Genomic DNA, 24,394 nt, shown 5'->3' on the forward strand with positions numbered 1-24,394 from the left:
TAGGTGCACTGCCAATACAATGCCAGTGTTACCTTCCTGTGGTCCAAGTGCTACGTTTTACTCCACACTTATAACTAATTTGAATTTCTTTTACTTTTTAGTCCTAAAAATAGCATTTCAGTGAAAATTATCTTAGCTCTTATTATATTAATTTTAGAATTCTGCTCTATTAAAAAAGTAAACACAGTATCTACATTTATTTGGCTTAATTTGTTCACATGCTCATGTTTCATGTTCAATCTTCTATCCATTTTGAAAAGAAATATTTACTGTTATATTGTGTCACAATTAGCTAGGTATAATCCAGAGGTCCAGTGGGCCCTAGGGGAAAAAATAACTGGAAACAGTGAGTAAACACTAGGAAATCACTGTTCTCTTTAGCTCCACAATGAATACATCTTTGGTCATTAGAACGCCCTCGCTCCATTCAAGTAACTGAAGCACCAGGAACAAAACCTGAATCCCAAATCTCTCAACTGGGCATGAAACAGCTTTTTTTTAATTAGCATTCCAGGTTTTCCAAACTCCTGTTATTAATGCCAATGCTATGCCCCTAAAGGTGTATATACATTCGATTCCTAGAATCTAGAAAAGGAAATATATGATCAACATTCAAAACCATTTTCTTGGGTTTACATTTTCATAGGTTCTAACTGATACTTGAACTATGCAAACCAGTTGAGACACAAATGTGACAAAGATATGAAAAGGCTGTTACTAATGAGTCTACTGTGTGTCTTTAGGGATGGATGACTGTATTTGCAGGTCTGAGAGACTGAAAGTATTAAATATTACCTAGAGACTTTGTTTACATGATTGTATCCAGGTAATTTTGGCAAAGAGTACAAAGTAAGTAATTTGCTAGTAGTGGCATTAAGAGAAAACTTAAAGTATTAAATTCTGTAAGTCACATAAGTCATTTATCAACGCTTTTTACAGGACCAAATGACAGTAAAATCATAAAACTTTTTTTTCCATCAAATCACTATGAGATAGTTACAGAGCTTTCATGTCTGAGTTTCAGTCATACAATGATCGAACACCCATCCTTCCACCACTATACATTTTCCACCACAATGTCCCTAGTATACTCCCCACCCCTTTAAACCCCACCCCTTTAAATGCCTCTCTGACAGACAATTTCCATATACTCTCTCTCTACTTTGGGGCATTATGGTTTGCAATACAGGCACAGAGAGGCTCTCATGTTTGTTCCTTTATCTACTTTCAGCACACATCTCCCATCCCAAATGATCCCTCCAAGCATCATTGACTTAGTGATCCCCTCTCTATTTCAGCTGCCTTCTCCCCTAGCTGATGAGGTAAGCTATCAACCATGGAGCAATATTCCTGGCCCTGCTCTACTGTCTTTGAGTGTCAGTCTCATATTATGTTAATTTATATTCCACAAATGAGTGCAGTCCTTCTGTGTCTGTCCTTCTCTTTCTGACTCATTTCACTTAGCATGATACTCTCCATGACCATCCACTTACAAGCAAATTTCATGACTTCATCTTTCCTAACAGCTGCACAGTATTCCATTGTGTAGATGTACCAAAGTTTCTTTAACCAGTTGTCTGTTCTCAGGCACTCGGGTTGTTTCCAGATTTTGGCTACTGTGAACAGTGCTGCAGTGAACATACAGGTGCAGTTGTCATTTCTACTGTGGTTTTTTGCACCGTCGGGATATATTCCCAAAAGTGGTATTGTGGGGTCATACAGAAGCTCAATTTCTAGTTTTTGAAGGAATGCCCATATTGTTTTCCAGAAAGGCTGGACCAGCCGGCATTCCCACCAACAACAAATGAGTGTCCCTTTCTCCCCACATCCACGCCAGCACTGGTTGTTCTTGTTCTTTTTGATGTGTGCCAGTCTCTGTGGTATGCGATGGTATCTCATTGCTGTTTTGAGTTGCACCTCCCTGAGGGTTAGCTATGTAGAGCATTTTTTCATGTGTCATTTGGCCATTTGTATTTCTTTTATTGAGAAAGGTTCTGTTCATTTCTTCTCCCCATTTTTTTGATAGGGTTGGAGGTTCTTTTGTTGTACAATTCTTCTAGTGTCTTGTATATCCTATATTTAACCCCTTCCCAGATGGGTATTGGGTAAATATTCTTTCCCATTCCATGTGCTCTCTGTATTTTGGTAACTGTTTCCTTTGAGGTGCAGACACTTCTTAGGTTAATGTAATCCCACTTGTTTATGTTTGTTTCCACTTGCTTGGTCAATGGGCTAGAGTGATAGCACACTAGGTAGGGCATTTCCCTTGCACGTGGCCAACCCGGGTTCAATTCCTCTGTCCCTCTCAGAGAGCCCGGCAAGCTACCGAGAGTATCCCGCCTGCATGGCAGAGCCTGGCAAGCTACGTGGGGTGCATTCGATATGTCAAAAACTGTAACAAGTCTCACAATGGAGACATTACTGGTGCCCGCTCAAGCAAATCGATGAACAACTGGACAACAGTGCTACAGTGGGTGGTCAGTGGTGTTTTATCCTTAAAGATGCTTTTAGCTTCAATGTCATGGAGAGTCTGCCTATATTTTCCTTCACTTACTCTTCGGATTCAGGTCTAATATTGTGATCTTTAATCCACTTTGATCTGACTTTGCCTGGTGTTAGGCAGAGGTCAGAGTTCATTTTTTGCAGGTTTTTTTTTTTTCATTTTTTGCCTTTTTCATAGTGTCCTCTCTTTTTTTAAATTTTTTTAATAATTTATTTATTTTTAATTAGTGAATCACCATGAGGGTACAGTTGCAGATTTATACATTTTTGTGCTCATGTTTCCCCCATACAAAGTTCGAGAACATATCCCTTCACCAGTGCCCATTCTCTTTATTTCTTTTCTTTTTTCTTGCTTTTTGGGTCACACCTGGTGATGGGGAGTTTTTTTGGGTTTTTTGTTTGTTTGTTTTTTTGCTTTTTGGGTTATACCCGGCAATGCTCAGGGGTTACTCCTGGCTCTGCACTCAGGATTTACTCCTGGAGGTGCTCAGGGGACCAGGAGTAAGTCCTCTTTAAAGATTTGGAAGAATTCACTAGTGAATCCATCTGAGCCAGGACTCTTGTTTTGGGGGAGACTTTTTATTACCATTTCAATTTCCTTGATGGTGATAGGTCTGTTCAGATACTCCAGATCTTCTTGGTTCAGCCTCAAGAGGCTATAGGAATCCAGGACCTTTATCTATTTCCTCGAGGTTTTCATGTTTCGTGGCATAAAGATTCTCAAAGTAATCTCTGAGGATCCTTTGAATTTCTGTAGTTTCTGTTGTGATGTCTCCCTTTTCATTCCTGATTCTGTTTACTAAGGTTTTTTTTCTCTCCTTTCTTTGTGAGTCTTAGCAGAGGTTTACGGATCTTGTTTAATTTTTCAGAGAACCAGCACTTGGTTTCATTGATCCTTCAAATTGTTTTTTTGGGGGCTTCCATCTTATTAATTTCTGCTGAGTGATTATTTCCTTCTTCCTGCCTGGGTTGGGCTCCGTTTTTGGCTCAATCTCCAAGCTCTTGAACTGTGAGGCTAGGTTACTTATGTGGGCCTCTCTTCCTCCTGAGGAATGCTTGGAGAACTATAAACTTTCCTCTTAAAGACACTTTGGAGCTCAATGATTCTGTCCTCAGCAGCTGTTACTCTGCTGCTGAGACCTTCCACTGAGCTTTTCAATTCTCCTACCAGGTTTTCCAGATCTGTCATTTCTGTCTGTAAATGTTTGTATTTTCCTCATTTCAGCTCTCAAGTGCTCTTGTATTTTATTGACAGTGCACTCCATTGTTTCTTTTAGCTCCCTCCTAAATTTCTCATCGGAGAGGTTGTCTAGCTGGGCTAGCTTCTTCACTCATTAAGCCTGGTGGGTTTCTGCATTGCTTTACATTGTGACCTTGTATTGGCATTTCATGCTCACGGTTACAACTGTTTTCAGTATAGTATTGAGGTAAGGGTTAATGAAGTATTGGCCTAATGTAGTTTGATAATCAGGCTGCCCTAGTAAACGGTCCAGATAAGAAACTAATTTACAGTTCTTATGGGGTACAGAGAGGGATATTAATTCTCTGGAAGCACTCCCACCAGGTTTCTGTCCTATAACTGAAGTTTTCTTGAGTCCCTGCAGCAAGGAAGTGGAGTTAGGGCTATCTCCTCTGGGTCCCACAGGTTCCGAGGAGTTCTAGACACAATCTTGGCCTGTACCCAGCTGCGGCAACATAAGTCACTCCCACCAGGCTTCTGACCTGTAATTGAAGTTTTTTGGGTCTTTGCAGCTGGGAACCAGAGTTAAGTCATAAAACTCTTGAGTACTCTAATCTTAAGTAGATCAAATTCTCTAGGTTCACCAAGTGTAAAATGAAGGGTTTAGGTAGATGATTCCTGAGGTATGTTGCACATAAAAAAAATGAGAAGTAGTTCATTAGTAGAACTTAAAATATTAGCATAAATGCCAATGTTCTAATTATTAATAATAATAAGTAATATTCTTCTAATACTTGCCCTAAATTTTTGTTGCTGATTATGAGACTTTATTTTTATTTATTTTATAATGTAGGAGCACTGCTATTTATTCAGCCATTGATTAAGCTGATTGAATAGGGCATGAACTCCAATACTTGCCCTAAATTTTTTAATAGGGTTTTCAGGTCAAACCCTTTGTTTTAAAGTGTTTAAAAGTTAAAATTAAATTAACTTTTAGTCTTAAAAGTTAAAATTAACACTTTAACTTTTAATTTCTCTTCACTTTATTGATATATACTCCTTGTTTCAAAGCTGCTACCTAATTTCTTATTTCTTTGCAATACATGATATAATTCATCCCAGTCTGGTGTTTCATCAATTTAACAGTTCTAATTGCCTTATTATCTGCTCTGGCACAGTAGTAAAGCCTCTGAACATTTCATTTACCTTACCAACAAAAAACCCCATACATCTCAGCTTTAAGGATATTACCTCTACTTAGATGAGCAGAGCCATGAAGAACTTAAGCTCTCTAGAAAGTCAATACAATCTATCACTATTTAACTGTTTGTCAATGTTTATGCCTGTTTCAAACCACATTTAATGGGGCTTTTTATTGTTATTTTTTCACTATAAAATTCTGACGACACCTAAATGTCACTAATTCCCATTTAAGTTTAGCATGTATACTGCAATGTTTGAGAGCTATGAGAGACAGTAATACAATGAAATTGGATGAGTTCTGGAGTTAGACAAATTTGCACATTCCTAAGTTTTAGTTCTGACTTTGGCTATTTAGACAGCCTAGGAGTTGTATGCCTCTGAGCACCTCAGTTTTCCCTAAACAAGGAAATTAACTACAATGACAGTGATGGTAAAATTAAGTATAGATCCTCATCCGATGCTTCACACAAACAGGTTTCACTTGTCTCTCCCTTACTAAGGACTGTGACTGTGCTTGTTTGAAAACAGATCTGAGACACCAGCACTTCTATAGGAATGTTTCCAAATGGTTGGTTGTAATCTATTAGTCAAGGTTGTAATCCATGACTCTTAAAATCAATTCAGAGGGTTGTGATCAGCATTATTTTAATGGGTAAGAACAGAAGGGAATTGCAAATATCAGAGTGCATCACAAGTAGGTAAAAATAGGAGTATATCATTAAACTTTTTTTTTTGAGGAGGGGTACGTAAGCAATGATCAGGGGGACTGTGGGGCCAACTCCTAGAGATTCTCAAGCCTTGCTATGCAGGTCAGTCACAAGGACCACACCACACCCAGGTGTCGAACTCTGGGCCCTGTTCATGCCAGAAAAGTGCTGTAGCCTTTTGATCTGTCTCCCTAGGCCTTATTAAACTTTTCATTTTCTATATTAGCATACTGTGTCATAATGCAAAATAACATATACTTCACACTCTGCACTGGACCTAAAGTTTGAAATACACTGCTTTATATAAAAAATCAGTCATCTTAAAAGAATTCTCTTACCTGCTGAATCCTCTTTCCCTGACCATCCTCCCTTCAGAAAGATACTGAGGCCAAATAGTCTAGTATTTCAAAGTCAAGAGGTGCAACAGAACTGCTCCTCCTTGAAACATGATGCCACCTGTACTGCTAGCAAGATCAAGTAGCAAGGATACTTAATTCTTCCCTTAGAAATACTTGTCCTCACTCTGGAGTGCCCTCAGTATGGAGTGGGGCAGGTCAAGTCCCCATCCTGCTGAAGCTCCAGCAGCCACACCCATACCTCAAAGCTTCTGCCATGTCCACAAGACAATTCCACTGCTTCACGATTAATCCTAGCAGAGACACCAGACTGATGAAAATTCCAGGTATGTCAGTTTTTAGGCTGAAAAACTCTGGGATCTTCTCTAAGTGGGGGTGGACAGCCAACCCCACCACCCCTTTACATCCAGAAGCCCCAACAGTCACACCCACATCCATAGCTGCCACCATGTAAACTCATGGGCCCACCTCCACAGATCCTGGAGTGTGAATCCACGAATGTACCACACAACACATAATACTGACATCACATCTAATTAGATGGAAAGTAATACAGTAATACAATTAAGCTCAACAAATAAAACCAACACAGAAGGCTCAACTAGCAACAAACAGCCTAGAAAATCCTCAGATAAGGACTTAAAATAACTCCATGTGAGATAGAACAATTTTCATAATTTAAAACATTTATTTTTATTTTTTTGTGAAGTGGAGCAAGGAAAGCCTCTTTAACAAATGGTGCTGGCACAACTGGGCAAACACATGCAAAAGAATGGGCTTATATTTCGACCTGACACCAGGCACAAAAGTCAGATCAAAATGGATTAAAGAAGTCAAATCAGACCACAATCCATAAGGTACATTGAAGACAAAGTCGGCAAAACCCTCCACGATATTGAAGTCAACAGTATCTTCAAAGATGACATGCAACTGATCAACCAAATGGAAACAGAGATAAACAAATGGGACTATATTAAACTAAGAAGCTTCTGCACCACAAAAGATACAGTGACCAGAATACAAAGACAGTCTACAGAATGGGAAAGGATTTTCACCCAATACCCTTCCGATAAGGGGTTGATATCAAGGGTATATAAGGCACTGGTTGAACTCTACAAGAAAACATCCAACCCAATCAGAAAATGGGGCGAAGATATGAACAGAAACTTTTCCAAAGAAGAGATACGAACGGTCAAAAGGCACATGAAGAAATGCTCTGCATCACTAATCATCAGAGAGATGCAGATCAAAACAACTATGAGATACCACCTCACATCACAGAGAATGGCACACATCCAAAAGAACAAAAGCAACCGCTATTGGAGGGGATGTGGGGAGAAAGGGACCCTTCTACACTGTTGGTGGGAATGCCGACTTGTTTAGCCCTTCTGGAAAACAATATGGATGCTGCTCAAAAAATTAGAGGTACAGTTACAGACTTACAAACTTTTGTGCTTACGTTTCAGTCATACAATGATCAAGTACCCATTCCTCCACCAGTGCCCATTCTCCACCACCAATGTTCCCAGTATCCCTCCCACCCACCCCCATGCCTCTGTGGCAGGCACATTCCCTTTTTCTCTCTCCTTTAGGGTGTTGTGGTCTGCAATGCAAGTATTAAATGGCCATCATGTTTGGTGTTTAGTCTACTTTCAGCACGCATCTGCCATCTCGAGCAGGTCCTCCAAATACCCTTTACTTGTTGTTCCCTTCTTTATCTGAGCTGCCTTTCCACCCAGCATGTGAGGCTGGTTTCCAAGCCATGGAGCAAACCTCCTCGTACTTATCTCTACTATCTCTACTATCTTTGGGTGGGGCTGGAGCGATAGCACAGTGGTAGGGCTTTCGCCTTTCACACGGCTGACCCATGTTCGATTCCTCCTCCCCTCTCGGAGAGCCCAGCAAGCTGCCAAGAGTATCGGGTCCGCACAGCAGAGCCTGGCAAGCTACCCGTGGCGTTGGATATGCCAAAAACAGTAACAATAAGTCTCACAATGAGAGACATTACTACTGCCCACTCCAAAAAATCAATGAGCAATGGGATGACAGTGACAGTGATTCTTGGGTATAAGTCTCCCATTCTGTTACTTTTATATCCCTTAGCACAAATTTTCTTTTACTGAACTTTTTCTGTATGATTCCAATAGCCATTTAGTTTAACAAGCAAAATAAAGTACATTATTTTGTGCCTGCTAAGGGGCACACTTAGGGAGTAGGTGGGAAACTGGGGACAATGGTAGAGGGAAGGTTGTCTGGTTGTGCAACTGGTGTCGGTACATTGAATGACTGTAATAACTACTATGAATAAGTTACTAAATATGGTGTTTAAATAAAACAAAAACAAAAACATTTTCTCAATAAAATTAGATCTGCATCTCATATTTCTTCTTTGAATATACAATGTAAAAAGCAAAGACACTTACAACCAGAAATTCAGTTATCAAAATTAGAACACAAGATGAAAATCTAGTATGTATTTTATAACCAGAACTCATTTACTAAAATGGTTAATTTGGGGGCAAATATTAAAAAATATTTACTTTCTCTTCATTTTATTTGGGGATGGGAGGTGATCACACCATTGTGTTTAGGGTTTGCTTACTCCTGGCTCAGGGATCACTCCTTGCAAATGCTTGAGGTTGGGGATCAAACTGGGGTCAGCCACATGCAGGCAAGCACTTTAACCCTACACCATCTCTTTGGACCCAAATCTTTGAAAACAACCTAATCAAATGAAGTTGAGGGAGGGCTATTAGGGAATTAAGAAAGTGAGTTCAGGGGGCTGGAGCAATAGTATAGCGGGTAGGGTGTTCGCCTTGCACGCAGCTGACTGGGGCTCGATTCCCATATGGTCCCTGGAGCACCACCAGGAGTAATTCCTGAGTGCAATGCCAAGAGTAACCCCTGTGAGTCGCCAAGTGTGACCCCCCCCTCAAAAAAAGTAAGTAAGCTTATAGTTGGATGGTTAAGAATTAGCAGAGCAAGGTGGGAGAAATGGTATATGGTGGGAGTGAAAAGAAAGGAAGCAGTCTTTGAAGCACTATAAAAACATGTAAGACCTAAAGAATAAGGCAAGTTGGTTTGAAAATTAAGTAAGGAAGCTTCACTAGTGGGAGGCAGTGTAGTAAGAGAAAAAACTAGGGTTGGAAAGACTATACAGGAGTTAAGGCATTTGCCTGGTTCAATCTCCAAATGTTTGGTTCTGAGCACCCATAGGAATGATCCCTGAGTACAGAGCCAAAAGTACACCTTTAATACCACCAGTTGTGACCCCAAATCTCAAAGAAAACAAACAGTAAATATTCACAAAGGGAGAAATTAAACAGAAAAGCAGGGGAGCAGAATATGATCTTAAGCAGTTATATGCAATTTGCATAATTTCTAAAAGTATTTGACAGTAATGACATGTGGCATAATCCTGGTTTTTTTGTGGGGGGCGGGGGTAGGGGTGGGGTCATACCTGACTATGATCATGAAGCTTGCTCCTGACTCTGTGTTCAGGAATCACTCCTGCCAGTGTTTGGGGGTGATGTGAGAGGATCAGGGTGGCTGCATGAAAAGCAAGTGCCTTATCTGCTGTACTATCTCCCCAACCTCTTATATTTAACGTTCTTAAAAAATCGGTAATTTCTGCAATATGGAGAACAGGGCTAACAGTAGGCCAGGAAGACAAAAAGACAAAAGCAGTAGTGATACAAAATAAAAACTCTGAGTCAAAGGTGGCAGCTGTGGCAAGTGAGAGGTGTAGGTTAAGTTGAAAATTATTTTAATCACAATAAATGATGCATGTGGAAAGATGAGAGGGAGTTGCTAAAGGTAACCATGCAGTCATGTAATAGTGCCACTGCCTGAGACAAGACCAGAAAGAATAGAGTGAAAAGAATATAAAAATGGGGGCTGGAGCAATAGCACAGCGGGTAGGGCGTTTGCCTTGCACACGGCCGACCTGGGTTCGATTCCCAGCATCCCATATGGTCCCCTAGGCACCGCCAGGAGTGATTCCTGAGTGCAGAGCCAGGAGTAACCCCTGTGCATCGCCAGGTGTGACCCAAAAAGCAAAAAAAAAAAAAAAAAAAAAAAGATTTGTCTACCTAATTATTTCTAATTTATAAAACATAAGTAAAATCCCAGTCAATTAGATCATTAAATTGGACAATATAGAAAAAAACCCAATTTTATTTTAATTAATTTTATTTATAGAAAAAAGAACTTATTTTAACTTTACAGAAGACAGATCACTGTCATCCCATTGCTCATCAATTTGCTCGAGTGGGCACCAGTAACGTCTCCATTATGAGATTTGTTACTTTTTTTTTGAGAGGGTCACACCTGGCGATGCACAGGGGTTACTCCTGGCTCTGCACTCAGGAATTACCCCTGGCCATGCTCAGGGGACCATATGGGATGCTGGGATTTGAACCCGGGTCGGCCTCGTGCAAGGCAAACGCCCTACCCACTGTGCTATCTCTCCAGCCCCATAGATTTGTTACTGTTTTTGGCATATCGAAACCACCACAGAAGACAGATATTCTAGGATAACGGATGGACTGGTAGAGTATACAATTAATCGTAATGAAAAGATTAATCTTAGCATAAAGCTAGGCCTAGGGCCCAGAAAGGTAGTACAGGGTTAAAGCATATGCCATACTTGGCTCTGATGATTCCGCAGCACCAAAACTGTCCTCCTTTAGTACTGTCAGGTGTAGCCCTGAAGGCCTGGAGCACCACAGGACAGGACGTCAGCCACATCCTCAAGCCCTAGCATTCAACCATCCAGCCCAATTGGCTGAGAATCACTCAGAATGGTTCCTCCTCAAAGTCAATAAGGAAAACTCAGGGGCTGGAGTGATAGCATAGCAGGTAGGATAACAGCCGACACAGGTTTGATTCCCAGTATCCAATATGGTACCCCAAGCAACCCCTGTGCAATGGCCGGGTGTGACCCAAAAAGCAAAAAAAGCAAAAAAAAAAAAAAAAAGAAAAAAGAAAAAAGAAAAAAGAAAACTATACCTAGCACAAAGAAAAGCTATACCCAGCACTACCTTCAGTAATAAACAATTCCTAGTCTAAACCTACTCTTTTAGATACTTATTTCGTAGTGACAATAAACCCGTGAATTGTAATGAAACATTTTTTGCTTCAGTTTTTCTTGGTTTTAGAAAAACAATGAAAATAAGAGAAATACTTATGTCTGTGCCATTCCTTTTTAGGGTGACTCAAATGTATTTAAACTACATTAGATACTCTGCTTTTGTTTTAAATTACCAAAGTTCAAATTGTTGTTACATTAGGCCTTGACATATTTAAGAGAAATAAAAACTATGATTATTTTCTATATAAAACATGATTTCTTTGAATAACAGATCAACACTTATTCCTTACATCCAACAAATATTTTTTTACAGTATTCAAAACATGAGATTAAAATCTGTTAAAAATTCCATGGATTCTGAACTTTTAGAACATTTCAAATTCCCAACCGTATTCTAGAAATGCACTAAGCTATAAGAATTAAATATAGCAAGTGGCTCTAACAGTTCACAAATGTATCAAAAGCTTAGAAAACGAATATATAAAAGTGTTAGTCTTTCTTTAAAAGGCTAATGTCTATTAACAGCTTAGAACAGGGCACAGTGGGGGGTTAATATGTTGTTGTCTGAATCACTTTCATCAGTTTAAGTACCTATTAGTTCTTATTAGCAATGTACTAGCAAGGTGCTATTGGTCTTTTAAAGCTTTTTTCTACTGCTGCTTAGTCTATTTGGTCAAATGGCAACTGAACATAAAGTTTATTTAGAACTGTATTTTTCTTTAGATTTTGGAATTTTGCATATAAAAAAATTTTGAAAAAATATTTGAAAAAATTTTTCCTAGCAGGGTTCTACTCAAAGCCACTTAAATTGTTTAATACATCTATACAATTAGTTGGGTTTTGTTGTCTTCCTTTTTCTTTCTTTTTTTTCTTTTAAAGAGCTTAATTTTTTTATTATTATTTTTTTAAATTTACTCTTTTATTGAATCACCATGTGGAAAGCTACAAAGATTTCAGGTTTAAGTCTCAGTTATACAATGCTCCTTGGTGGTGGAATATGTGCACTGGTGAAGGGATGGGTGTTCGAGCATTGTCTTCCTTTTTCTTTTTCTTTTCTAATAGTGCTGCGGGTAAAACCCAGGGCCTCACACATGTAAGGCATCTGCTCTTCGACTAGGCCACAACTCTGACCGCGTAACTGTTTTTATCTTGTCATTTCAACAATATGAAAACACTAAAATTCTCTGCAGAATCCAAAATAACTGACATTGCTCTCCTAAGAATACTAAATTTGGCAAGCTCTTAGGATACATGGTTATATGAAAAATGTTTTTTTATGTGTATATAAACCAGACAAATGAAAAATTCAAAAACATTTCTTAAAGGTAGGAGATTTATTACAGCACCCAAAGGTGGGCTAGTACTGAAGGAAGAACGGTCAGCAGGCAGTAGCTATGCCATGTATTTACAGGAAAATGGCCCTCCATCCTTGGGGGTTGAATGACTGGATAGCAGGAAGTGTCTGTCAGTTCTTCCAACCCATGAACATGGAATATCTTCCTGTTTTTTTATTTTGATTTTAAAGACCACATCATTTTTAATGTACATGTTTTTTGGTTTTTTAAAAAAATCTGTTGATTCCTACGTACATAATAGTTTGGGATGCAATTATAAATGGAACTGTTCTCTTGATCCCTTTCTAATTGTTTGCATATAAACATAACCCAATTTTGGCACAGTGATTTTATAACTTGTCTACTACCTTTTTTCCCTAACAGATTTTTAAAAGTCTTTAGGGTTTTCTATGCATCTTATCGTGTTGTAATACGTGATAGCTTTACATCTTTTTCTATTGAATTTTACTTTAATTTTACTTTATCTTGTTACCTTGTCCCAAGTGCATTTGCTACAACTTCCCATACCATGCTGAATAATAGTATCAAGAGTGAAGATCTTGTCTCACTCATAGTGTGAAACTGGACATCTTGATCTTAAAGGAAAAGTTTTTAGGCTTTTGTTACTGAGAATGATGTGATTTGTGTTTGTTGAATATGATCCTTACTGGGTTGAAATGTGTTCTTCCTATTCCCATTTTATTTTTTTTTAAACAATAAATGAAAAATTTTGAAATTTACCAAAACTGATCTTCTTTTTGTTGGTATATTACATTAATCAACTTGCACAGTGACCTACCCTTCAATTCCTAGTATAAATCACTTGGTCAAGATATGATTCTTTTAGTGAATTTTGTTGAATTCAATTTGCAAAGACTTACCCTTTTCATCATATTGGTCTGAAGCTCTTTTTGGTGTGTGTGATTTTTCTGTCTGCTTTTGTTATCGGGGCAATGTTAGCCTGATGTTGACTGTTTAGGAAGCACTTGAGGAGGTTAGGTAAAAGGTCACTTTGCAGGTTCTGCAGAGTTCACTAGCAAAGCCTTCTGGACCTGGACTTTTGTTTTTGGGGACGCTTTTGATTACTGTTTTGACTTCCTTGCATTTAACTGGCATCTTTGGGTTTTTTATTTCCTCCTGGAGTTGTCTTGGAGGTTCCATGTTTCTGAAAACTTGTCCATATCTTCTTAGATTCTCCAGGTTAGAGGCATAAAGTTGTTCATAAGTTTCATAAAATCCTTTGTATCTCTTGTTATCTGTTGTAACTTATGCCCTCTCTATTTTTTGGTGTGAATATTCCTAAGGGTTTATTCAATTTTGTTAATCCTTTCTAAGAATCTGCTTTTGGTCTCCACTGCACTTTTGAATGTCCTTTCCTATTTCCATATATTTATTATTTATTGACTTTGGGTTTAATTTGTTCTACTTTTTCTGGTTCCTTAAGATATGAGTTTAGATAATTTGTATATTTTTTTGACAAAAGTCTGTTCTGATAGGAAATTCACCCTTCAACTGCTTCATATATATATGTGTGTGTATATATATATATATACACACACATACATATATATATACACACGTATATATATGTGTAGCATTGTCATCCCGATTTGCTCGAGTGCGCACCAGTAACATCTTCATTGTGAGACTTGTTGTTACTGTTTTTGGCATTTCAAATATGCCACAGTTGCTTGCCAGGCTCTGCCATGTGGGCGAGATACTCTCTCGGTAGCTTGCCAGGCTTTCCGAGAGGGACGAAGGAATCGAACCTAGGTCAGCCACGTGCAAGGCAAACGCCCTACCCGCTGTGCTATCGCTCCAGTCCAACATATATCCCGTTGCTCATCGATTTGTTCGAGCGGGCACCAGCAACGTCTCTCATTGAGAGACTTATTGTTACTGTTTTTGGCATATCCAATATGCACGAGTAGCTTGCCAGGCTCTGCCGCTCGGGCTCGACACTCTCAGTAGCTTGCCGGGCTCTCCGAGAGGAGTGGATCCGAGAGGAGTGGAGGAATCAAACTCGGGTCGGCCGGGTGAAAGGCAAACGCCCAACTGCTGTGCTATCGCTCCAGCCCCAGTCCAACATATACATTTTTTAATTGTTTAATTTTTCTTTTATCATTTTTTATTGAATCACTGTGAGATAGAGCATTACTCCCAGCCACCCTCCAGCCTCTCTCTCATATTTTAGGCATTATGGTTTGCAATACAGATGCTGAAAGGTTATCATGTTATCCCTTTACCTACTTTCAATACTCAGTTCTTGTCCAGAATGATCATATCCAACTAATGTTGTCATAAAGAACCCTCCTCTATTTTGACTACCTCCACCCCCACCCATACACATACACCCTGTGGTAACTTCTGACCACTGGGCCAGAAGTTTTACTGGCCCGTCTTACCTGGACTTGGATATTAGTTTCCCAGGTTTTTTTTTTTTTTTTATCTATATCCCTCATAAAAATGCAGTCATTGTATATCTGTCCCTTTCCTCCTGACTCATTTCTTTCATTCAGCATATTCTCCAAATCCATCCAGTTCTAGGCAAACTTCATGACCTCAGTTTTTCCTAATATCTGTATAGTATTCCATGTATAGATGTACCATAGTTCCTTCACCCATCCGTCTGTTCGCGCTACTCATGCTATTTCCAGATTCTGGCTATTGTGAATAGTGCTGCAATGAACATAGAAGTGCAGATGGTGTTTCTGCTGTGACTTTGAATACCCCAGAGTGAATCTAGAAGTGGTATTACTGGGTCAAATGGGAGCTCAATTTCTAGTTTTTTGATCTTCAACTAGCTTTTGCTGTGAAGAATCACATTTTAGAACAGAAAATTCATTCTGAGGAATTCACATTTGTAAAATAATATAGTGTGACATAATAGTATGAGTAGTAATTAAGTTTCCTGCTTCTATCTCTACTGGTAATTAGCTGGGTAATTCTGAGTAAATTATCTACTACTGTAACTGAGGTTGTTATATAATACTGTGTGGAATTTTTGATTTTTGTATTACACACACAGCTATTAAATCAGAACCAAAGGGAGAGAGTTTTAGCTAAATCTGGGTAAAAGTCATACTTTTTATGGCTGAACTTTAATAATTAAAATTTAAACATTAGTAAAATCGTGTTGCATGTGTGTGAAGCAAGATAGTTTTTATTCAACCTTACTTAGAAAAATGTGAGGGGAGAGAAAAGACAGAATGTGTTCAAGAGAGAACATAAAATTTTCACATGCCAGCAAAGAAGCACAGAGACAAGCAAACGAGATACAAGTTCTAAGGAGAATGTGGGATTGAAGAGAAAGCCTACATTAGGAAAATAGGTTTTAAGTAGAATTAACTTTGCTGTTGTTGTTTTGTGGCCACATCTGGCTATGCCCAAGGCTTACTCCTGGCAAAACTCAGAGGAGCCTGAACCTGGGTTGACTGCACACAAGGTAAGCCCCTTAGCAGTTGTGCTCTAAACTTTTACAAAATCATTGCTATAGATGTCTTACCCCTCTAAAATAGTACCCTGGAGAAGATCTTCAATTGAAGATTGTGATTACTTAGAGCTATTTTTACCACCATTGGAAGGGAATCTCTGGTAAGGTTCAGGGCAACCAAAGCCACACCTATCAACTGTGCTGAGGTTTTTTTTTTTTTTTTTGGGGGGGGTGGGGAGTTGGGGGTAAAGAGTCTCATAGCACTGGGATAAGATCAATCCCAGGCACTCATTTATGCAATGCACTACCTCTATTACTTGAGCCACATTTCTGGCCCTTGTTTCTCTTTTGAATTTTAATTATCAAACTTTATTAATTTCAGCTTCTCTTAGTCATAATGCAAGGTTTACTCTCCCTTGTGATGGAACTCAATTCCCTAGTTTCCTCCATTCCTTGACTCAACTGGAAAATATGCATTAAACAGCCATGGTATACAAAGCACTGTATCCTTGGGTCCTAGCTTGAACAGTCTGGTTAACCAAGAATTGTGGGAGGAAGGGGATTGAGACACTGAGTACTGAGGGAATTATTCACATTTCTTACTAGAGAATACTTACAACATAACATGAGAGGTTTGGCGCTCAAAACTACCATGTAGTAGTACCTAAACTGAAGTACACTTTATCTGATTTTGAAGTCTTCAAAAGTTTCCTAGGGTACAAATTATTTCAAGCAATATTGAAATAATTTGCTTTTAATATGCTGCCATATGATGCCATATTAAAAGCATGCAATTTAGTACCATTCAGAAATCAGTAGATGCCTACTCACCTCAATAACCTTTATAAACAAATCAACTCTGAGTTAGAACATATACATACAAGCTAAGGTTCCCTGAAATATTTCTCTAGTAAACAGGCGAGAAGATTTATAATACCAAATCTAGTTAAAAGTAAAACATTAGTGTTTGAAAATAACTATAATGTAGCATTAAAACTGCAAAATGTCTTCTGAATGACTGTGGTAAATCACTCATCCATTTTAGAATAAAGGCTCTCAAAAACGCAATTAACTACTCTTCCCTATAATAAACTATGGAAGTACAGTAAGAGTGAAAATGGCTTTGGCACACTGTGTTAATAACGAAGCAGTACTTTTTAAGATGTTAAAAGAACAAGGTCAGTGATAAAACAGATTTTTACTGGAACTTGGGAATAACATATTGGTGCCTCAGCAGTTTATAGAAATCAATGACCATTACAAAGTTCTATAGATTACTCAAAAACACAAGCTTCCCCACTCTATCCAGTCAACTAGTAAACCTGACAAATTGGGGTGGGGGGAGAAGAAGAAGAGGAAGCTTCGAGCACAATCTAAAATAATGCCAGGGGCTGGAGCAATAGCACAGCGGGTAGGGCGTTTGCCTTGCACGCGGCCAACCCGGGTTCTAATCCCAGCATCCCATATGGTCCCCTGAGCACCGCCAGGGGTAATTCCTGAGTGAAGAGCCAGGAGTAACCCCTGTGCATCGCCGGGTGTGACCCAAAAAAAAAACAAAACTAAAATAATGCCAGTTCCTAGGGTCTCACCTAGGTATCAGTAAGCCTTTCTCCACAGCCCAGTTTATATCACTACAGAATAAAAACAGCAGTTAACATACCTTGAATATTTACTACTTATCAGGCATTTAGTCTCAGTGCTTTACACCCTTACTTCTTCCAAAAACAACATGAGAAAGATATATCACTGACATGTTCAGCTTAAAAAAAACAAAAGCAGGGCTTATTGATTAAGAATTGCCCACAGTCATATGTGTTTCGTACGGTTAGTAGATCCTGGGGTTCCACTTATTAACTCCAACTGTAAGAATAATAATTATTGGGGAGGAAGAGACAGTACAACAAATAAGGTGCTTGCTTCGCACGTGGCTGATCCCAGTTCAACTCCTGACACCACTATTGTCCCTGATTTCCACCAGGAGTGATCTGTGAGTGCAGAGCCAGGAAAAAGTCCTGAACTCAGTCAGGTGTGTCTACTCCCCACAAAAATAGAACAATAAGTAACTATTATACTGTAATATAATTATATCCGTGGCTCCACAGTACTTATTATGCAATTTTTAAAATTAAATTTCCATTCAAACACTTGTTCACAAAGAAAGGCTCATTTTAATATTATGATATTTTAGAAGTAATTCAGCAGGTAATTCAAAGGAGGTTCTGAGATTGTTCAATAGCTGGCTTCGAATCAATTAGACCTACACTGGTATTACTTCTATGTGCAATGAAACAGCATCCTAGTAGAATTATGTTCTACAAGTGTATTACTGAAACTGGATTACTGGAGCAAGCAGATTATATATCTAAGTATTTAATTCTAAGAATTCTAGATTATTATTATAAATGAATTCCAAATTTTCTTATAAGATTTCAAAAATTTCCTATTGTGAAGACAGCTGTGAAAATACTACACAAACACACACAGGGGTAAAAAGATCTTTCATTTTCACATTTCACTTGCAAAATTGTGAGTGCTGGGAAAACTACTGTTAGGAACGGGCTTAGCCAGCACTTCCAGCTTGAAGTGACATTTATCTGGCTGCTAGCTGTGTAGCTCCTCAAGCAGCTGACAGAAATGAAGACTGTACCATCTCTTCATTCACAGAGGTACCATTTGTACCAAGTCTGATACTGCCTACTGACCATCACACGTAGGAGAACTGGGTACATTGCAGAAATTCCAGTGGGTTGGCAACATTTAAAGGTCAACGACTGGCCGTGCTGGCTGAAATTACTTTAATTCAAATTCAAGAGGTAAAATAGATAAAGCTACTAAAGCATACAAGAAGTTAGTTATAGGACGATGCTCTTCTTAACCTATCCTAGACCAAGGACACAAACTTTCCCACCTGTAACCTGTTTTTGTCCAAGAAATGCAATGCAGGCAAGCACTGCTTGAACACATGATTCATGCACATCTAAGTGAATTAACTTAAAAGTTTTCTATGTTTAGAAATCTCTTACCACTGCCAAATCTCCATGTTCTGTTATACAACCCCACACAGAGTTGTAACCCACAGTTTAAGAAACAAGTTTCTAGAAACTGTCCATTGTACATCTTTTACACTATAATTTGAAATATGGGAAGTATTTAAAAAACTATTTCTTGCCTATATAGGCATGACATTCATACTTTACTATTATACCAGTACTACATATTCATTATATGTGTTATTGTAACATGAATATACCATGTAACATAAGATTTTTATTTACCTTTTATTTTTTTATGCCTGCTGTATACAGGCATGTAGGTACATATCCACACATATACACAATTGCACAGAGACACAGATATAAACAAACTTTGAAAGATGTCACAGTTTGAGAAAGGTGCTTGCTTTATTAAAAAAAAAAAATCAATACAATTTCCCCACAGATTCATGATGTAAAATTCTATAATCAAGGCTTGTAGATTTGTAATTATGGTATGTCAGCTACATTTAAACAAGAGCGTTAAAAGATTGTTAAAGTTAAACTAACACAATTGCAGTGTGAATTGTCCTAGTCTCATTCTAATCTACTTGTGTCACTTTCATTTAATCAGAAGAAAACTATGGGCCAATGTCAGTGCTATTTTCAATGCCCGAACATTCTTTGTTCACACTGGACTTTAAGCCATTATCAATCTAAAACCGTTATAAAAAGATGTATTTAAGAAAGTATTTTTAATCAATTCACTCACCAGTGAGCAAGTTTAGCAGGTTTTACTGAAAATAAGTTGGATGTAAAGTGCCTAAATAACCTTTCAGAGTAAATGCAGGAAAATATTTTGCTCTTGCAGAGGAATTTCATGGACTTACTACTATAAACCCAATACAAATAACACTTTGTAAATACAAACCTTACTTGGAAACAAATGATGGACATGAAATTTATGCTGAAATCATCAGTATTAAAAACCGCAATCCTGTATTTCCTACTACCTTAAAATGAAAATTAACCTCATTTATTAAGAACAGAAAAAATAGCTACTCTGACAAGGATTTTTTAATAAAGCAGTTAAGCTTTACTTACTTTAAATGAATACAAATTCAACTCGTATTGTACCATCTACCAAAAGCCTCCAAAAACATGGAGCCAGAACCATAGTACAGCAGGTAAGGAGCTTGCCTTGCACACAGGTCGGCTCAATTTCAATCCCTAGACGGTCCCGGAGCCCTGCCAGGAGTGAGCTCTGAGCACAGAGTAGTGTGAGCCAGGTGTGACCCCGAAACAAAAATAACTCAAGGCACAAAACTGAGCTGGTAACAGAAGGTAGCTGGGACTTTTTCCAGTGTTGGCACTAACGGTTCCACATTCCAGGAAAATTCAGTCCTAGAAAAACTGGGACAACTGATGACAGCAGGACATGGGAAGAAAACACTCAGCTCTGAATGGAGAAAAAGAAAATTGTCCCTGTTAAGGCTGCCAGACTAGCTCTGACCCAAATCTAAAGCCTGCTAGACCTAAATCCTACCAGTGAATGACATATGAAAAAGGCTGCTGCTCCTAGAAAGGCTGCTGCTCCTAGAAATTTAGTTTTATAATCTACCTGCATGCACACACACACACACACACACACACACACACACACACACACACACACACACACACACACACACACACACACACACACACACACCCCTCACTTCCACGCCCCACAAATCTCTAGTTTCTGTCAGAATTAACCCTCAAAAAACTTCACTTCCCAGCATCCCATATGGTCCCCCGAGCACTGCCAGGACTAATTCCTGAGTGCAGAGCTAGGAGTAACCCCTGTGCATCACTGGGTGTGACCCAGAAAGAAAAAAAAAATTCACTTCTGTCTCCAGGCAGGGAGTATTTAAGGAGTCCTAGGACTAAGAGGCTTACTACCACCAAGTCAGTTTCATTGCTGTAAAACTCTTACAAAGCATCACTAGTAAGGGGATTATTTTGTATTCTTAAGTATCTAACCTCCCACTTGAAATCCATAACCAGAAATCACATCCTTGGCCCTACATAGAAGGCAATAAAATTTCTCTAGAACTATGGTCTGTGTGCCTTCTTCCTATTTTCTTTGGGTCTAAAAACTTGATGCTACTTTACTGATCATCTTCCATAGACTGCCTAAATCATTTTGTCAACATGCTGAAATGCTCATCTTCTAATAGTATTTTCTCTGATGCCAAATCCCACCATCCATCATTGCCTACTCCCATACTCCTGCAACATTCTAATTCTGCCTGTCAAGATTTGTTTCTAGTGACCAGAGAAATACTAAAGAAGTTAAGGCACTTGCCTTGCACCCAAATGACCCGAGTTCAACAGGTTTCTGAAATGCTGCCAGGAGTCACTCTTAAGCACAAAGCCAGGTATAATCCTAAGTACCAAGGGGGCTCGGAATCAAATGCCCCTTGCCCACAGAAAAAGATTTCTTCCTAAAACATAGGAAACTTTTGACCAAATAAATAAATCACAGGCAACTTTTAGATGATGGAAAAGTTTCCAGTGGATCTGATAAACTCTTATTTCTATGTTTCTGTTTTGGGATCACACTCGGTGGTGCTAAGGGATCACTCTAGCAGGGCTGGGGGGGCTGGGCGGGGGGACAAAACTATCTGGGGTTCCAGGGATTCAACCCAGGTACTACCTGCTTTACTATCTCTCTAGTCCAAGATACTAAACTCTTAAAAATTACACTCCCATAGTGAAGGTACAGTAAACTTTGTACATCAAAACCATAAACTGTGTAATCATAATCAACAACCTAAAGTACAAAAATTAAAGAGAATCATCATCCAAGCATCTAAACCCAAGAGCTGTTACTTCTTATAGTAGCAGCTTAAATAGAGGTACTGACAGGAAACACACCTCCTCACCTTTAGGGAGGCTTGCCTGTGGCCCTCAAAGTGAATTTAGAGGTTTTACAACCCTGGTGTTGGGGAGCAGAGTAGCTCTGTGGGGGAGCAGGGTGTCATCCATCACTCCTGGTTCAGACCTGCGTTAAAAAATGGGGGTGGTCGGAGAGATAATACAGTGGGTAAGGCACTTGACCAAGGTCCAATCCTCAGCACTCTATACTGTATCCCACTAGGAGTAATACCTGAGTGCAGAGACAGGAGTAAGCCCTGAACACTGTTGGGTGTGGCAGAATAAAGAAGAAAGAAAAGAGACATCGTCCCTCATATGGCTTACCCAAACTGGTTCTCAATACATAGAGAAAAACCTAAGGGAGGGCATGAATGACTTAAAATCTCTTCCAAATGTGCACCAGTAGAGGGATGGGTGTTAGAGCATTGTATGATGGAAATTCAATCATAAAAGATTTGTAACCGTACCTCACGGTGATTCAATAATAATAATAATAAATCTCTTCCAAACAAAAGTTGTTACTTCTGAAGTGAAATGAGGCCATGGGATATAAACATTTGATCACCCCCCTACCCCAAGTGCTAAGAACAAACAACAAGGTTTATTGGAGAGTTGGTTTATTTTGGAAGGGGGCTACATTTGCAGTGCTCAGAGCCTATGTAAGAAATGAGGGGCTTGTTCTCTGGCAGTGACTCTCCAGGGACAGGAGATAGTACAGCAGATAGGGTGTCTGCCTTGCAAAGGCTGACCAGGGGTTGAAATCCAGTATCCCACATAATCCATAAGGCCTTGCATGGCAGCTGGCCCAGGTTCAATCCCCAGCACCATACAGGGTTCTCTGAGCATCACCAGTAGTGATTACAGAGCCAGGAGTAAGCTATAAACACCACTGGGTGTGGGTTCGCCATCTTAAAAAAGAAAACAAACAAACAAAACCCAGATAATTATGAATTTCAATAATCATCTACTGAGGCAATATGAGTAATGAACAGTTAAAATTTTCAGTTCAAAAAACTCTCAGCAAAGCAGGTCTGTCCCTCCACTTGCCCCCAAAAATCCCTGCAGCACAAACTTCCAGAACCCAATCACCACCATGCTCAGGGCCGACCCTCACAGGCTTACCCTGAGCCCCCCACACATGAGATTTTCCACTGAAAAACCCAAGCATGTGGGACTTGTGACTGAAATCTCCAGGCTTCCCGAGTCAGTAGTGGGCCCCTCCACCGTTCTCCCTGTGCTTCCACTTTCCTGGCAGTCATGCCCATGAAATGCTTCTGGTCACCATTTAGCCGCATTAATGGCCATGATCCTGACTCACAAATGAGTCTTGGAAGGGAGCAGCACACTGCAGAGATGCCTCTGGACCCCCAAATCATAATCCAGTTAAAAAAAAATAAACTCCAGTTCTAGCACCCTATGAAAAAATTTTAGAATTCCAGGAGTGTGCAGTTGCAAAAGAGGCCACGCAACACTTCATACAATTATGCCACTGATATACCAAGAGTAGAACACAACATTTGATGGGTGCAAGGTAGAAGACAATAAATCTTGATTAAAAATATATATACATATACGTATGTATGTGTATGCATATATGTGTATATATATTAGCACACAAGATTAACATGTTAATGATCTCTAATTCAGGGGCTTAATGGCTTCAAGATGAGATACAATTTTCACACACTTTCCTCTAAGAAGACCTTTTTGGATCATTTTTAGTCAATTATTCATAACAAGAAATACAAAATAAATTAGCACCTGCCTTTAGGGCTGGCTTGGGTGGTGGTGGAAAAACTCAAAATAATGGTGATGGGAAGGTGTAATGGTGGTGGGATTGGTATTGAAATATTGAATGTAATCAATTACTGTGAACAACTCTTTGAAAATAAAATTTAAAAATATTTAAGAATAAACACCCCCCACCCCCACTTTCCCCCCTACCCCCATTTAAGTATGTGTTAAGGAGGTTCTATACCAAAATATCAACAGAAAAGTCATTTGGGAAAAAAATATATGAAGGGGCCAGAGAGCACAACAGGTAGGGTGGCCAACTGGGGTTCAATCCCAGAACCCCAAAAGGGTCCCGCAAGCCCACCTGGATTGTTCCCTGAGCTCAGAGACAGGTATAAGCCCTGAGAACCACAAGTGCAGCCCCAAACCAAAATGAAACAAAACAAAACAAAAATGGGAAGGGTGGGGGTAAGAGATAGTATAGAGGGTAGGCACTTGACCTGTCCATGAGAAAGAACAAGGTCACAAAGATTCAAACAACTACCAGTGGAAGTCATTTCTCATGACTCTTGATCTAAGGAAAGCCCCATTTGGTGCTTATGCCAAAGAGCTCACTAAAATGACACAACAAAAGTCTAACAAAACTGAAAACAGTACTCTGATGAATGAGCAGGTATCTTACATTTTCAGTATATCTCACCATTCCCTTCCTACGAACACATCTTCGTTTTTAAAATAGCACCAATATTATTTTGGATGTGTAGTGCCACTCACCATGCCCACCAGGGTGCCTGCATCCTTCTACCACTATCAACCAAAGCACCTCTATACCCCCCCCCCCCCACACACACACATACACTCCATGACAATTCTACAGATGGTAACTCAGGGTTGTTTCCTTTGGGAACACTCTTTAATCCCTTGTTTTGTTTCCCCAAATGAGTGAGATCACCTGTCTA

General features: G+C 39.2%; 1 protein-coding gene and 1 non-coding gene across 2 annotated transcripts in view; one reads left to right on the forward strand and one right to left on the reverse strand.

Annotated features, from left to right (window-relative positions):
• The window catches only part of TBCA (tubulin folding cofactor A), a 63,159-nt gene that overhangs the window by 37,061 nt on the left and 1,704 nt on the right, over positions 1–24,394 (reverse strand). The gene's annotated exons all lie outside the window — the stretch shown is intronic.
• Positions 21,630–21,762, forward strand: LOC129400919 (small nucleolar RNA SNORA68). The gene has a single exon (XR_008627970.1). It is a non-coding gene; the product is annotated as a small nucleolar RNA SNORA68 (small nucleolar RNA).

The sequence above is a fragment of the Sorex araneus genome, chromosome 1 (assembly GCF_027595985.1).
Source record: "Sorex araneus isolate mSorAra2 chromosome 1, mSorAra2.pri, whole genome shotgun sequence".
Taxonomy (NCBI): Eukaryota; Metazoa; Chordata; class Mammalia; order Eulipotyphla; family Soricidae; genus Sorex; species Sorex araneus.